Here is a 14,175-nt window from a genome sequence, read left to right on the forward strand (position 1 = left end):
CAAGATGGTTGTTAAAACTAAAATGTGAACCCATAGTAATAATATAATTGTTTGTAGTAACAGTCTATAAAACTAAATTAGTATGAGGAGGTAAATAAATAGTGCAGGATAATACATAGTACTAGGATTTTATAGTGTATCTTTTACATACTAAGGGTTATTAAGTGAGTATAGAGGTCCTGGGTATTTTTTGGGTAACACCATCACTCGTAGTTCTCCTGATTACACAGTCCAATGTACTCTGCTTACAGTGACAGAGGAACCAGAGCTGCCAGAATGAGGTGAAGAAATGCTGGATGGACAATCATGGTAAAAATAAATGCCTGCAATTCTGCTAACTAACCAGTCTAGGGGACCACAGAATGCAAAAGGCTAACTAGGCCAGCATCATAAGAGTCCAAAATCACAGGGACGTTTCTGAGAGTAGCTAAACTAAGAGATGGTAACTCCAGCCACAGACACCCTCATATGGGCATGTGGTCTCCACAATGGCAAAGACCAAAAAATAAGAAGGTGCATCAATTCCTACTACTCCCCACCTTCCATCAAGCAAACAGATGTAGATACCAGCTGTGCACTCACTACTCCTCACTGAAGACCTGGACCAAATTCAGAGGAAGAGGGGATAGAGAAAGTAGGCTTGCCCCTCTGGGACACTGCAGAACACTATCAGCACACCATGGTTGATCAAGGAGATGTAAGCAGGCCACACAACAAACTGCATGGCTGAAAAGTCATATTGCAGTTTGGAATACAAATGGAGGGAATAGATTGGAAGCATAACAGGTCAGGAGGAGAAGAATAGAGGGAAACAAGAAGGAGGAAAGTGGTTCCATATTCGCCTCATAATTTAATTTCACTAGTTTGTTTACCCTTCTTGTATTCTTTTGTTGAATATATAGGCTGACCCTTACCTTTTTGTGGAAAAATGTACAGGATCCCTTTAGATCAGGAAACATACTCCAAAATACACCATCTTTATTTATTCTGGTTTAAATACTGTATAATAAATATGGCACAGAAAGGAACACTGTGAATATTTGCACCCTGCAGGTGCCACTTACCTTGACCTATAAATGTATGAACTTACTTTAACAATTACTTCACATAAAACAAAGAAGGATACAGCATGCCCAATCTGTATTTGCAGAAAATTGGAAGGCTGCCAATGTGTAATCTCAGGTAAAGAGTCCCTCACAAAAAAATTACAGATACAGGGGTAAATTTACTAAAATTCGTATTTTTCTGAATGAGGTTAAAGTTCAAACACGAATGACATCGAAAGTGTAAATTTGCGACTTTTTGAATTTATTACGACTAATTTACTAAGCTGTCGTATTCTGCATTTTCGTATTTACCGATGTCGATGTCATTCGTATTTTTTGGCAGTGTTTTACGGGAGTGAATTGTAAAACACTGCCGACTTTAACACAATGAATCTTGGCCGGATCTGTGAGATCCGTGCTGGGCTTCATTGTGCACCTTTCGTAAAAAATAAAACTTTGTTAAAAATAAAAAATAAAATGCGTGGGGTCCCCCATCCTAAGCAAAACCAGCCTCGGGCTCTTTGAGTCGGTCCTGGTTGAAAAAATATGGGGAAAAAAGTGACAGGGGTTTCCCCATATTTAATCAACCAGCACCGGGCTCTGCGCCTGGTCCTGGTTCCAAAAATACGGGGGACAAAAAGCGTAGGGGTCCCCGGTATTTCTGAAACCAGCACCGGGCTCCACTAGCCAGGTACATAATGCCACAGCCGGAGGACACTTTTATATTGGTCCCTGCGGCCCTGGCATTACATACCCAACTAGTCACCCCTGGCCGGGGTACCCTGGAGGAGTGGGAACCCCTTAAATCAAGGGGTCCCCCCCTCCAGCCACCCAAGGGCCAGGGGTGAAGCCCGAGGCTGTCCCCCCCATCCAAGGGCGGCAGATGGGGGGCTGATAGCCTTTTTGACAAAATGTGAATATTGTTTTTAGTAGCAGTACTACAAGTCCCAGCAAGACTCCCCCTCAAGCTGGTACTTGGAGAACCACAAGTACCAGCATGTGGAGGAAAACCGGGCCCGCTGGTACCTGTAGTACTACTACTAAAAAAATAATCCAATAAAAACAGGACACACACACCTTGAAAGTAAAAGTTTATTACATACATCCACACCTCCAAACATACATACTTACCTATGTTCCCACGAGGGTCGGTCCTCTTCTCCATGTAGAATCCATGGGGTACCTGTGGGAAAAATTATACTCACATAATCCAGTGTAGATCAGTCCTCTTCTGTTCTTTTTGTAATCCACGTACTTTGCAAAATAAAAAAATGAACACCCGACCACGCACTGAAAGGAGCCCCATGTTTTCACATGGGACCCCTTTCCCCGACTGCCAGGAACCCCCCCAGACTTCTGTCTAAGAGGGTTCCTTCAGCCAATCAGGGAGCGCCACGTCGTGGCACCCTCCTGATTGGCTGTGTCCTCCTGTAGTGTCTGTCAGGCAGCACACGGCAGTGATACAATGTAGCGCCTATGCGCTCCATTGTAACCAATGGTGGGAACTTTATGGTCAGCGGTTGACCGAAATTACCGAGTTCTGCCAAATTACAGGTGTATTTGACCGATGGTGTATTCATTCGTAATTTTTTTTCTTTGAGTTCCAAAAAAATATGAATGCCCTCATCACTGCCGTGATTTGAGTTTATTAAATTCCCGAGATGACACTTTGAAGAAAAAACACCATCTCGGTCAAAATCGGGAGCTTAGTACATTTCTCTAACAGTGTAGTGATTATCTGTGAGTGACTCTTTACCTGAGATTATACATTGCAGCCAGCAACTACAACCGGCAGGACACAGATAGAATTATAGGGTTGAATGTAATGCCGCTGGAGTTCAGCGGCTTTGCTAGATGCCGGCCGAACATGGAAGTTTTTTTTTTTAAGGGGCATCTCTTTCTACCAGCTTGATAACTATAGCTAGCATCCTGCAGCATATGAGACTGTAGACATACTGTCCAGGATAACTAGGAACTATGGGTTATATTTACTAAAGTGCAGGTTTTCAGAAGTGGAGATGTTGCTTATGTCAACCAATCAGATTCTATCTATTGTCTTCTAGAAGGTGCTACAAAAGTATTAAGTAAAATCTTATTGTTTGCTATAGACAACATTTCCACTTCTGAAAACCCACCACAATATAGTCCTATAAGTGCACCACAAATGGAATATTTTGGTCATTGGCATTTCTATAATGTGTGCACATTGTGCAGTGCACATGGGTTCCCTGGGTCAAGAGGGGCCCACACCGCACACCAATATTTAATTACCAGGGCTGTTTCTAGGCTATTTGGCTCCCAGTGCGAGATTTAAAAATGTGCCTCCCCCACATTGACATAAAAAATGCACCCCCCCCATAGATATAAAAAATACAAATTTGCGCATGCATAAGGCATGCGCTCATGGCAAGGGGGCGTGGCCTCAGTAAAAGAGGTGTGGTTTCACTAAAATGTGCGTGGTCTCCCCTGAAAGACTACCTTATACCCCAATTTTTGACCCTGCACCAACAGATCATGGCCACCACAGGGAAAAATAAATAAATTCCACCATATTAAGCCCCACACAGTAATGCCCCCTGCACCATATTATGCACACACCGCAATGCCCTTGATACGTTATGCCCTACAGTAAATCTTCTAATTACTTTTAATTTACCTGCTCATTGCCAAGGGTGTCCCACTGGGTGTCATTCTGGTTGCCAGGGGATTCATGCTCTGGGATCCATGCTGGTTGCCAGGGGTTTCATGCTCTGGGACAGGTGTCATGATCATTGCCAGGGCTGTGTAATGCAAGTTGCCAGGGCTGTGTAATTTACACAGCCCTGGCAACTTAAATTACACAGTGTAATGTCAGTTGCCAGGGCTGCATAATGCTAGTTGCCAGGGCTGTGTAGTGCTCTTTGGGGTGTTTACAGCACCCGCCAGCATCTCCCTCCTCTTCCTCCTGCCTGCCCGCCCAGCCGACCGTTCGCCAGCCAGCCCACCCATTCGCCAGCCAGCCTGCCCATTGCTGTGTGTGTCCTGGCTCCCTCTTCATCCCGTCATTAGTTCTCCGCTCTGGCAATGACGCGTTTGCATCGTGATGTCACAACACAAACGTGTCATTACATGAAACTCCACCCCCTGAGTGGAGTAGTAATGATGGGAAGGAGGGGGAGCACCAGGAGACACCAAAATATCCGCTGCGGGTGACCCACGCAAAGGCACACCTCACCTGCCTCAAGAAAAGGCTCTGTTAATTACTTATCTCTCTGGAGTCCCACATCGGCACTGCTGATGCCAAAGAAATCATTTGGAAAATAGCGCTGTGGCTATTTTCCTGGTGATTTTTGCATTGCCAGTACAGATTTGTCTCCAGTAACAGGACGGGCACCATGTTTTTAGAGAGCCCTACATGCACAGTAGAGATTAGTCTATAGGAACATGGCAGGCATAATGTTTTTGGAGACCCACGCATGCACAATACAGATTAGTCTCCAGGAACATGGGGTGCGCAATGTTTCCGGAGACCTGCTTATAGTCTATGGTGCTGCAGAGAGGTAAGGACCCACACACAGTAGTCTGCACAAAGGTTCCCCTCCTCTCTTAAGCTGCCTCTGAACACAGGGCCTTATTCAGGTTTGCACGCTAATGCGATTTGCGTGGAGTGACCATTGCGATTGCATCACATTGATGTGAATGCCTCTGCCTGATTGGGGGGTGGCAACGTGCCATTGCGGGGAATCGTGATTTGGCATTGGGCAGATGTGGTGTCAGAAACGGGGTGGGTTTGGGCTGACATGTGACGTTACACGCATCTGCTGAGACCCCAAAAATTGCTGCAAAGGTAGTGGGCATCCACAATTCAGCGATGCAATTGCAGTTGAATTGGGATAGCATCACTGCCGGGCATTTGCATGCTGGGCAGCCCCCATAATGTGATCGCAGGCAGTTGTAGTTTTGCTAAATTAGCAAAACTGCAACTGAAGCTGAATAAAGTCTACAGGCCAGATATTTTTCTTCACAAGTAGAAGAGCACTTTTTTACATATGATTTTACATAGTTTAAGTAACACCAAGGGATATATTTACTAAGATTCGTATTTGTGACGATTTGGTGGGAGTTTAATCTCAAATTGTATCGGTCGTGTTTTTTTTCAACTTTTTTAATAAAGTGCATGTAATTTACTAAGCTGCCGAATTGTCTTCTTTTGTATTTTCCGATGTCGATGTGATTTGTATTGTCGCGCAGTGTTTTACGGGAGTGATTAGTAAAACACTGCCTAACTTAACAAAATGAATCTAGGCTGGATCAGTGAGATCCGTGCAGGGATTCATTGTGTACATTAAATGAAGTGTGGAAAGTGTTAAAAATCCTAAAAAAAATGTGCTGGGTTCCCCCTCCTAAGCATAACCAACCTCAGGATCTTTGAGCCGGTCCTGGTTGAAAAAATACAGGGGAAAAATTGACTGGGGTCCCCCTATATTAAAACAACAAGCAGCGGGTTAAGCATCCAGTCCTGGTTAAAAAAATATGGGGGACAAAACACGTAGGGGTCCCCCATATTTTTTAAACCAGTACCGGACTCCACTAGCCAGTGAGATAATGCCACAGCCGGGGGACATTTTTATACTGGTCCCTGCGGCCGTGGCATTACCCCCCCAACTAGTCACCCCTGCCCTGGGTTCCCTGGAGGAGTGGGGTCCCCTTAAATCAAGGGGTCCCCCCTCCAGCCACCCAAAGGGCCAGGGATGAAGCCCGAGGCTGTCCCCCCCATCCTTGGGTGGTGAATGGGAGGCTGATAGCCATTGTGTAAAAGTAAAGAATATTTATTTATTATTTATTATTTATTAACAGTTTCTTATATAGCGCAGCATATTCCATTGCAATTTACAATTAGAACAACAGTAATAGATCAAAACTGGGTAAAAACAGACAAACATAGAGGTAGGAAGGCCCTGCTCCCAAGCTTTCCATCTATAGGGAAATAGGCATAGATACACAAGGATAGATGCTTTCTATTGCATAATGGTCCACCAGATTGCTAGTTTCTAAATGGGTTGTATGATGATACCCCGCAATGTTGGCCATGTGTCATGAGTGTGTGAGAGTAAAGAAAGACAAAATATGTGATGTTATGTGTACTGTACAGAGAGGATGTAATTAGATAGAGAAGCACTGAAGGTTATGTGGGTGGGTCTGGAATTTAATAGGCTTGTCTGAAGAGGTGAGTTTTCAGGGAACGTTTAAAAGTTTGGAGACTAGAGGAGAGTCTTATTGTGCGTGGGAGGGCATTCCACAGAGTGGGTAAAGCCCGGATAAAGTCTTGTAATTTTGAGTGTGAACAAGTAATGCGTGTGGATGAGAGACGTAGATCTTGTGCAGAGCGGAGAGGTCAGAAAGGGAGATATTTTGAGACGAGTGAAGAGGTGTATGTTGGTGCAGTATAGTTAATAGCCTTGTATGTCAGTAAAAGTATTTTATATTTAATATGGTAGAATACTGGTAACCAAATGGAGGGACAGACAGAGCGGATCTGCAGACAATGAACGTCTAGCGAGGAAGATTAGCCTCGCAGCTGCATTCAAAATTGATTGTAGTGGTGAGAGCCTATGTTTGGGAAGACCGGTCAGGAGATTATTACAATAATCAATGCGGAAAATAATGAGAGCACGGATTAGAGTTTATGCTGTGTCTTGTGTAAGATATGGTTATATTTTGGATATATTTCTTAGATGTATGTAACATGATCTTGAGACAGATTGAATGTGGGGAACAAAGGACAGTTCAGAGTCAATATTGTTTTTGTAGAAGAACTACAAATCCCAGCAAGCCTCCCCCACAAGCTGGTACTTGGAGAACCACAAATACCAGCATGCGGGAAAATATCGGGCCTGCTGGTTCCTGTAGTTCTGCTACAAAAAAAATACCTCCCAAAAAACACAAGACACACACTGTGACAGTACAATTTTAATTGACATACATGCATACTTACACACACACACACATACTTAGCTATGTTGACACTGAGCACCTCGGTCCTCTTGTTCAGTAGAATCCACGGGATCCCTGTAAATAAAAATTATACTTACAAACAATCTGGTGTAGATCTGTCCTCTTCTTTAAGTTTTTAATCCACGTACTTGTATAAAATAAAAAAACGAAGAACACGGTCCACGCACTGAAAGGGGTTCCATGTTTACACATGGAACCCCTTTTCCCGACTGGCGGGACCCGCCATGACTTCTGTCAGTGAATGTCCCGGCAGCCAATCAGGGAGCGCCACGTCATGGCACTCTCCTGATTGGCTGTGCGCTCCTGCACTGTCAATCAGAGGAGCACACTGGTTACAATATCGCGTAGCGACGCTCAATTGAAACCAATGATGGTAACTTTGCGGTCTGTGGTTAACCGCAAGGTTAATTGGGGTCACCTACAAGAGTGACCCCAATTAACTTTGCGGTTAACCGCAGACCGCAAACAGTGTTGCTGTGTTGTGCTGCATAAGACCAGTGGTAGTTTCCTGGCCATTTCAGTGACCAGGCAGTCACAGTGGTATACGCTATTGCTAAATGTCCACTGCTGCCGTATAGTAATAATAACAACAACAAGTCCTTTACAGTGTTGCTGTGTTGTGCAGCATAAGACCAGTGGTAGTGTCCTGGCCATCAGTCATTTCAGTGACCAGGCAGTCACAGTGGTATACACTGCTGTTATATGTCCAAAGCTGCTGTATTTTATTAATAATAATAATAATAATAATAATAATAATAATAACAACAACAACAACAAGAAGTCCCTTACAGTGTTGCTGTGTTGTGCTGCATCAGACCAGTGGTAGTGTCCTGGCCATCAGTCATTCCAGTGACCAGGCAGTCACAGTGGTATACGATGCTGATATATGTCCACTGCTGCTGTATAATAATGATAATAATAATTACAACAACAACTAGTCCCTTACAGTGTTGCTGTGTTGTGCTTCATCAGACCAGTGGTAGTGTCCTGGCCATCAATCATTCCAGTGACAAGGCAGTCACAGTTGTATACGCTGCTGCTATATGTCCACTGCTGCCGTATAATAATAACAACAACAACAACAACAACAACAACAACAACAACAACAACAACAACAACAAGTACCTTACAGTGTTGCTGTGTTGTGCTGCTTAAGACCAGTGGCAGTGTCCTGGCCATCAGTCATTCCAGTGACCAGGCAGTCACAGTGGTATACACTGCTGCTATATGTCCACTACTGCCATATTGTTATAATAATAATAATAATAATAATAATAATAATAATAATAATAATAATAATAATAACAACTAGTCCCTTACAGTGTTGCTGTGTTGTGCTGCATAAGACCAATAGTAGTGTCCTGGCTATCAGTCATTCCAGTGGTATAAACTGCTGCTATATGTCCACTGCTGCCGTATTATAATAATAATAACAACAACAACAACAACAACAAGAACAAGTCCCTTACAATGTTGCTGTGTTGTGCTGCATCAGACCAGCGGTAGCATCCTGGATATCAGTCATTCCAGTGACCAGGTCGTCACAGTGGTATACGCTGCTACTATATGTCCACTGCTGCCGTATAATAATAATAATAATAATAATAATAATAATAACAACAACAAGTCATTTACAGTGTTGCTGTGTTGTGCTGCATCAGACCAGTGGTAAGGTCCTGGCCATCAGTCATTCCAGTGACCAGGCAGTCACAGTGGTATATGCTGCTGCTATATGTCCACTGCTGCCATATAATAAGAATAATAACAACAACAACAACAACAACCACAAGTCCATTACAGTGTTGCTGTGTTGTGTGCATCAGACCAGTAATAGTGTCCTGGCCATCAGTCATCAGTCATTGATGTGCCGCATATTGTGTTATATAACTCCAAAAAAAATGGAGAACAAAAATTTGGAGGATAAAATAGGGAAATATCAAGAACCACTTCCTCCTAGTGCTGAAGCTGCTGCCAATAGCCATGACACAGACAATGAAATACCATCAACGTCGTCTGCCAAGACCGATGCCCAATGTGATAGTAGAGGGCATGTAAAATCCCAAAAGCCAAAGTTCAGTCTAAAGACCCCAAAAAAAGAAATTGAAATCATCTGAGGAGAAACGTAAACTTGCAAATACGCCATTTACGACACGGAGTGGCAAGGAATGGCTAAGGCCCTGGCCTATGTTCATGACTAGTAGTTCAGCTTCACATGACGATAGAAGCCCTCATCCTCCCGCTAGAAAAATTAAAACAGTTAAGCTGGAAAAAGCACAGAAAAGAACTGTGCATTTTGAGATGCTATCACAAATCCCCATGGAGAGTCCAAGAGTGTCGGAAGTTGCGATGCCTGACCTTCCCAACACTGGACGGGAAGAGATGGCTCCTTCCACCATTTGCATGCCCCCTTCAAGTGCTGGAAGGAGCACCCACACACCAGTTCCTGTTATTGAAATTGAAGATGTCACTGTTGAAGTACACCAGGATGAGGATATGGGTGTTGGCGGCACTGAGGAGGAAGTTGATGATGAGGATTCTGATGGTGATGTGGTTTGTTTAAGTCAGGCACTGGGGGAGACACCTGTTGTCCATAAGATTAAGAAGCCCATTGTGATGCCTTGGAAAACTACCAAAAAAGCCACCTCTTCGGTGTGGAATTATTTCTCCAAAAAACCGGACAACACGTGTCAAGCCACCTGTTGCCTCTGTCAATCTGTAATAAGTAGTAGTAAGGATGTTTACCACCTAGGAACATCCTCCCTTATACATCAACTGCATCGCTTTCTTCATAATTCAGTGTCAAGTTGTGAAACTTTGGGTAAGATTGTAATCATTCCACTGACACCTAAATCCCTTCTTCCTCCTGTACCTAAGCTCCTGCAAGCTACAGCACCAACTCCCTCAATGTCAACTTCCTCCTCAGTCAGGAATGTCAGTAGTCCTGCAGGCAATGTCACTGTCAAGACTGAGGAGTCCTCTCCTAAACGGGATTCCTCCGTAGAATTATTAAGTGGTACGCCTGCTGTTGCTACCGGTAGTGGTATACGATGCTGCTAAATGTCCACTGCTCCCATATAATAACAACAACAACAACCAGTCCCTTACAGTGTTGCTGTGTTGTGCTGTATGGGACCAGTGGTAGTGTCCTGGCCATCAGTCATTCCAGTGACCAGACAGTCACAGTGGTATACACTGCTGCTATATGTCCACTACTGCTGTATTATAATAATAATAATAATAATAATAAAAATAATAATAACAACAACAACAACAACAAAAAGTCCCTTACAGTGTTGCTATGTTGTACTGCATAAGACCAGTGGTTGTGTCCTGGCCATCAGTGATTCCAGTGACCAGGCAGTCACAGTGGTATACACTGCTGCTCTATGTCCCCTGCTGCTGTATTATAATAATAATTATCATAATAATAACAACAATAACAAGTCCCTTACAGTGTTGCTGTGTTGTGCTGCATAAGACCAGTGGTAGTGTCCTGGCCATCAGTCATTCCAGTGACCAGGCAGTCACAGTGGTATACGATGCTGATATATGTCCACTGCTGCTGTATAATAATGATAATAATAATTACAACAACAACTAGTCCCTTACAGTGTTGCTATGTTGTGCTGCATCAGACCAGTGGTAGTGTCCTGGCCATCGGTCATTCCAGTGACCAGGCAGTCACAGTGGTATACGCTGCTACTATATGTACACTGCTGCCATATAATAATAATAATAATAATAATAATAATAATAACAAGTCCCTTACAGTGTTGCTGTGTTGTGCTGCATCAGACCAGTGGTAGTATCCTGGCTATCAGTCATGCTAGTGACCAGGCAGTCACAGTGATATGCGCTGCTGCTATATGTCCACTGCTGCCATATAATAATAATAATAATAATAATAATAATAATAACAAAAACAAGTCCCCTACAGTGTTGCTGTGTTGTTCTAAATCAGACCAGTAGTAATGTCCTGACCATCAGTCATTCCAGTGACCAGGCAGTCACTGTGGTATACTCTGCTACTATATGTCCACTGCTGCCATATAATAAGAATAATAACAACAACAACCACAAGTCCCTTACAGTGTTGATGTGTTGTGTGCATCAGACCAGTGGTATTGTCCTTGCCATCAGCCAACAGTCATTCCTGTGCCGCATATTGTGTTATATAACTCCAAAAAAAAATGGAGTACAAAAATTTGGAGGATAAAATAGGGAAAGATCAAGAACCACTTCCTCCTAGTGCTGAAGCTGCTGCCACTAGCCATGACACAGACAATGAAATGCCATCAATGTCGTCTGCCAAGACCAATGCCCAATGTAATAGTAGAGGGTATGTAAAATCCCAAAAGCCAAAGTTCAGTAAAAAGACCCAAAATAAAGAAATTTAAATCGTCTGAGGAGAAACGTAAACTTGCCAATACGCCATTTACAACACGGAGTGGCAAAGAACGGCAGAGGCCCTGGCCTATGTTCATGACTAGTAGTTCAGCTTCACATGACGATGGAAGCCCTCATCCTCCTGCTAATAAAATTAAAAGAGTTAAGCTGGAAAGAGCACAGAAAAGAACTGTGCATTTTGAGTTGCTGTCACAAATCCCCATGGAGAGTCCAAGAGTGCCAGGGGTTGCTATGCCTGACCTTCCCAACACTGGACGGGAAGAGATGACTCCTTCCACCATTTGCATGCCCCCTTCAAGTGCTGGAAGGAGCACCCACACACCAGTTCCTGTTATTGAAATTGAAGATGTCAGTGTTGAAGTACACCAGGATGAGGATATGGGTGTTGCTGGCGCTGAGGAGGAAGTTGATGATGAGTATTCTGATGGTGATGTGGTATGTTTAAGTCAGGCACCGGGGGGAGACACCTGTTGTCCGTGGGATGAAGAAGCCCATTGTGATGCCTGGGAAAACTTCCAAAATAGCCACCTCTTCGGTGTGGAATTATTTCTCCACAGAACCGGACAACACGTGTCAAGCCATCTGTTGCCTTTGTCAATCTGTAATAAGTAGGGGTAAGGATATTAACCACCTAGGAACATACTCCCTTATACATCAACTGCATCGCATTCATCATAAGTCAGTATCAAGTTGTGAAACTTTGGGTAAGAGTGTAAGCATTCCACTGACACCTAAATCCCTTCTTCCTCCTGTACCCAAGCTCCTGCAAGCCATAGCACCAACTCCCTCAATGTCAACTTCCTCCTCAGTCAGGAATGTCAGTAGTCCTGCAGGCCATGTCACTGTCAAGACTGAGGACAGTTGTATATGCTGATGCTATATGTCCACTGCTGCTGTATAATAATAATAATAATAATAACAACCAGTCCCTTACAGTGTTGCTGTGTTGTGCTGCATAAGAAGTGGCAGTGTCCTGGCAATCAGTCATTCAAGTGACCAGGCAGTCACAGTGGTATACACTGCTGCTATATGTCCACTGCTGCCGTATCATAATAATAATAAAACATCAACAAAAAGTCCCTTACAGTGTTGCATTGTTGTGCTGTATAAGACCAGTGGTTGTGTCTTGGCCATCAGTCATTCCAGTGACCAGGCAGTCACTGCTATATGTCCACTCCTGCTGTGTTACAACAACAACAACAATAATAATAATAATAATAATAACAACAAGTCCCTTACAGTGTTGCTGTGTTGTGCTGCATCAGACCAGTGGTAGCATCCTGGCTATCAGTCATTCCAGTGACCAGGCAGTCACAGTGGTATACGCTGCTGCTATATGTCCACTGCTGTCGCATAATAATAATAATAATAATAATAATAATAATAATAACAACAACAAGTCCCTTACAGTGTTGCTGTGTTGTGCTGCATCAGACCAGTGGTAGTGTGCTGGCCATCAGTCATTCCAGTGACCAGGCAGTCACAGTGGTATATGCTGCTACTATATGTCCACTGCTGCAGTACAATAATAATAATAATAATAATAATAATAATAATACAAATAATAATAATAACAACAACAAGTCCCTTACAGTGTTGCTGTGTTGTGCTGCATCAGAGCAGTGGTAGTATCCTGGCCATCAGTCATTCTAGTGACCAGGCAGTCACAGTGATATGCGCTGCTGCTATTTATCCACTGCTGCCATATAATAATAATAACAACAAGTCCCCTACAGTGTTGTTCCTGTTATTGAAATTGAAGATGTCACTGTTGAAGTACACTAGGATGAGGACATGGGTGTTGCTGGCGCTGAGGAGGAAGTTGATGATGAGGATTCTGATAGTGATGTGGTTTGTTTAAGTCAGGCACCGGGGGAGACACCTGTTGTCCGTGGGATGAAGAAGCCTATTATGATGCCTGGGAAAACTACCAAAAAAGCCACCTCTTCAGTGTGGAATTATTTCTCCACAAAACCGGACAACAGGTTCAAGCCATCTGTTGCCTCTGTTAATCTGTAATAAGTAGTAGTAAGGATGTTAACCAACTAGGAACATCCTCCCTTATACATCAACCGCAGTGCATTCATCATAAGTCAGTGTCAAGTTGTGAAACTTTGGGTAAGAGCGTAAGCAGTCCACTGACACCTAAATCCCTTCTTCCTCCTGTACCCAAGCTCCTGCAAGCCACAGCACCAACTCCCTCAATGTCAACTTCCTCCTCAGTCAGGAATGTCAGTAGTCCTGCAGGCAATGTCACTGTCAAGACTGAGGAGTCCTCTCCTAACCGGGATTACTCCGTAGGAAAATTTAGTATTACGCCTGCTGTTGCTTTCACCAGTGGTATACGATGTTGCTATATGTCCACTGCTGCCGTATAATAATAATAATAATAATAACAACAACAACTAGTCCCTAACAGTGTTGCTGTGTTGTGCTTCATCAGACCAGTGGTAGTGTCCTAGCCATCAATCATTCCAATGACAGGGCAGTCACAGTGGTATACACTGCTGCTATATGTCCACTGCTGCCGTATAATAATAATAATAATAATAACAACAACAACAACCAGTCCCTTACAGTGTTGCTGTGTTGTGCTGCATAAGACCATTGGTAGTGTCCTGGCCATCAGTCATTACAGTGACCAGGCAGTGACAGTGGTATACACTGCTGCCATATGTCCACTACTGCCGTATTATAAAAATAATAATAATAATAATAATAATAATAA

The sequence above is a fragment of the Pseudophryne corroboree genome, chromosome 1 (assembly GCF_028390025.1).
Source record: "Pseudophryne corroboree isolate aPseCor3 chromosome 1, aPseCor3.hap2, whole genome shotgun sequence".
NCBI lineage: Eukaryota > Metazoa > Chordata > Amphibia > Anura > Myobatrachidae > Pseudophryne > Pseudophryne corroboree.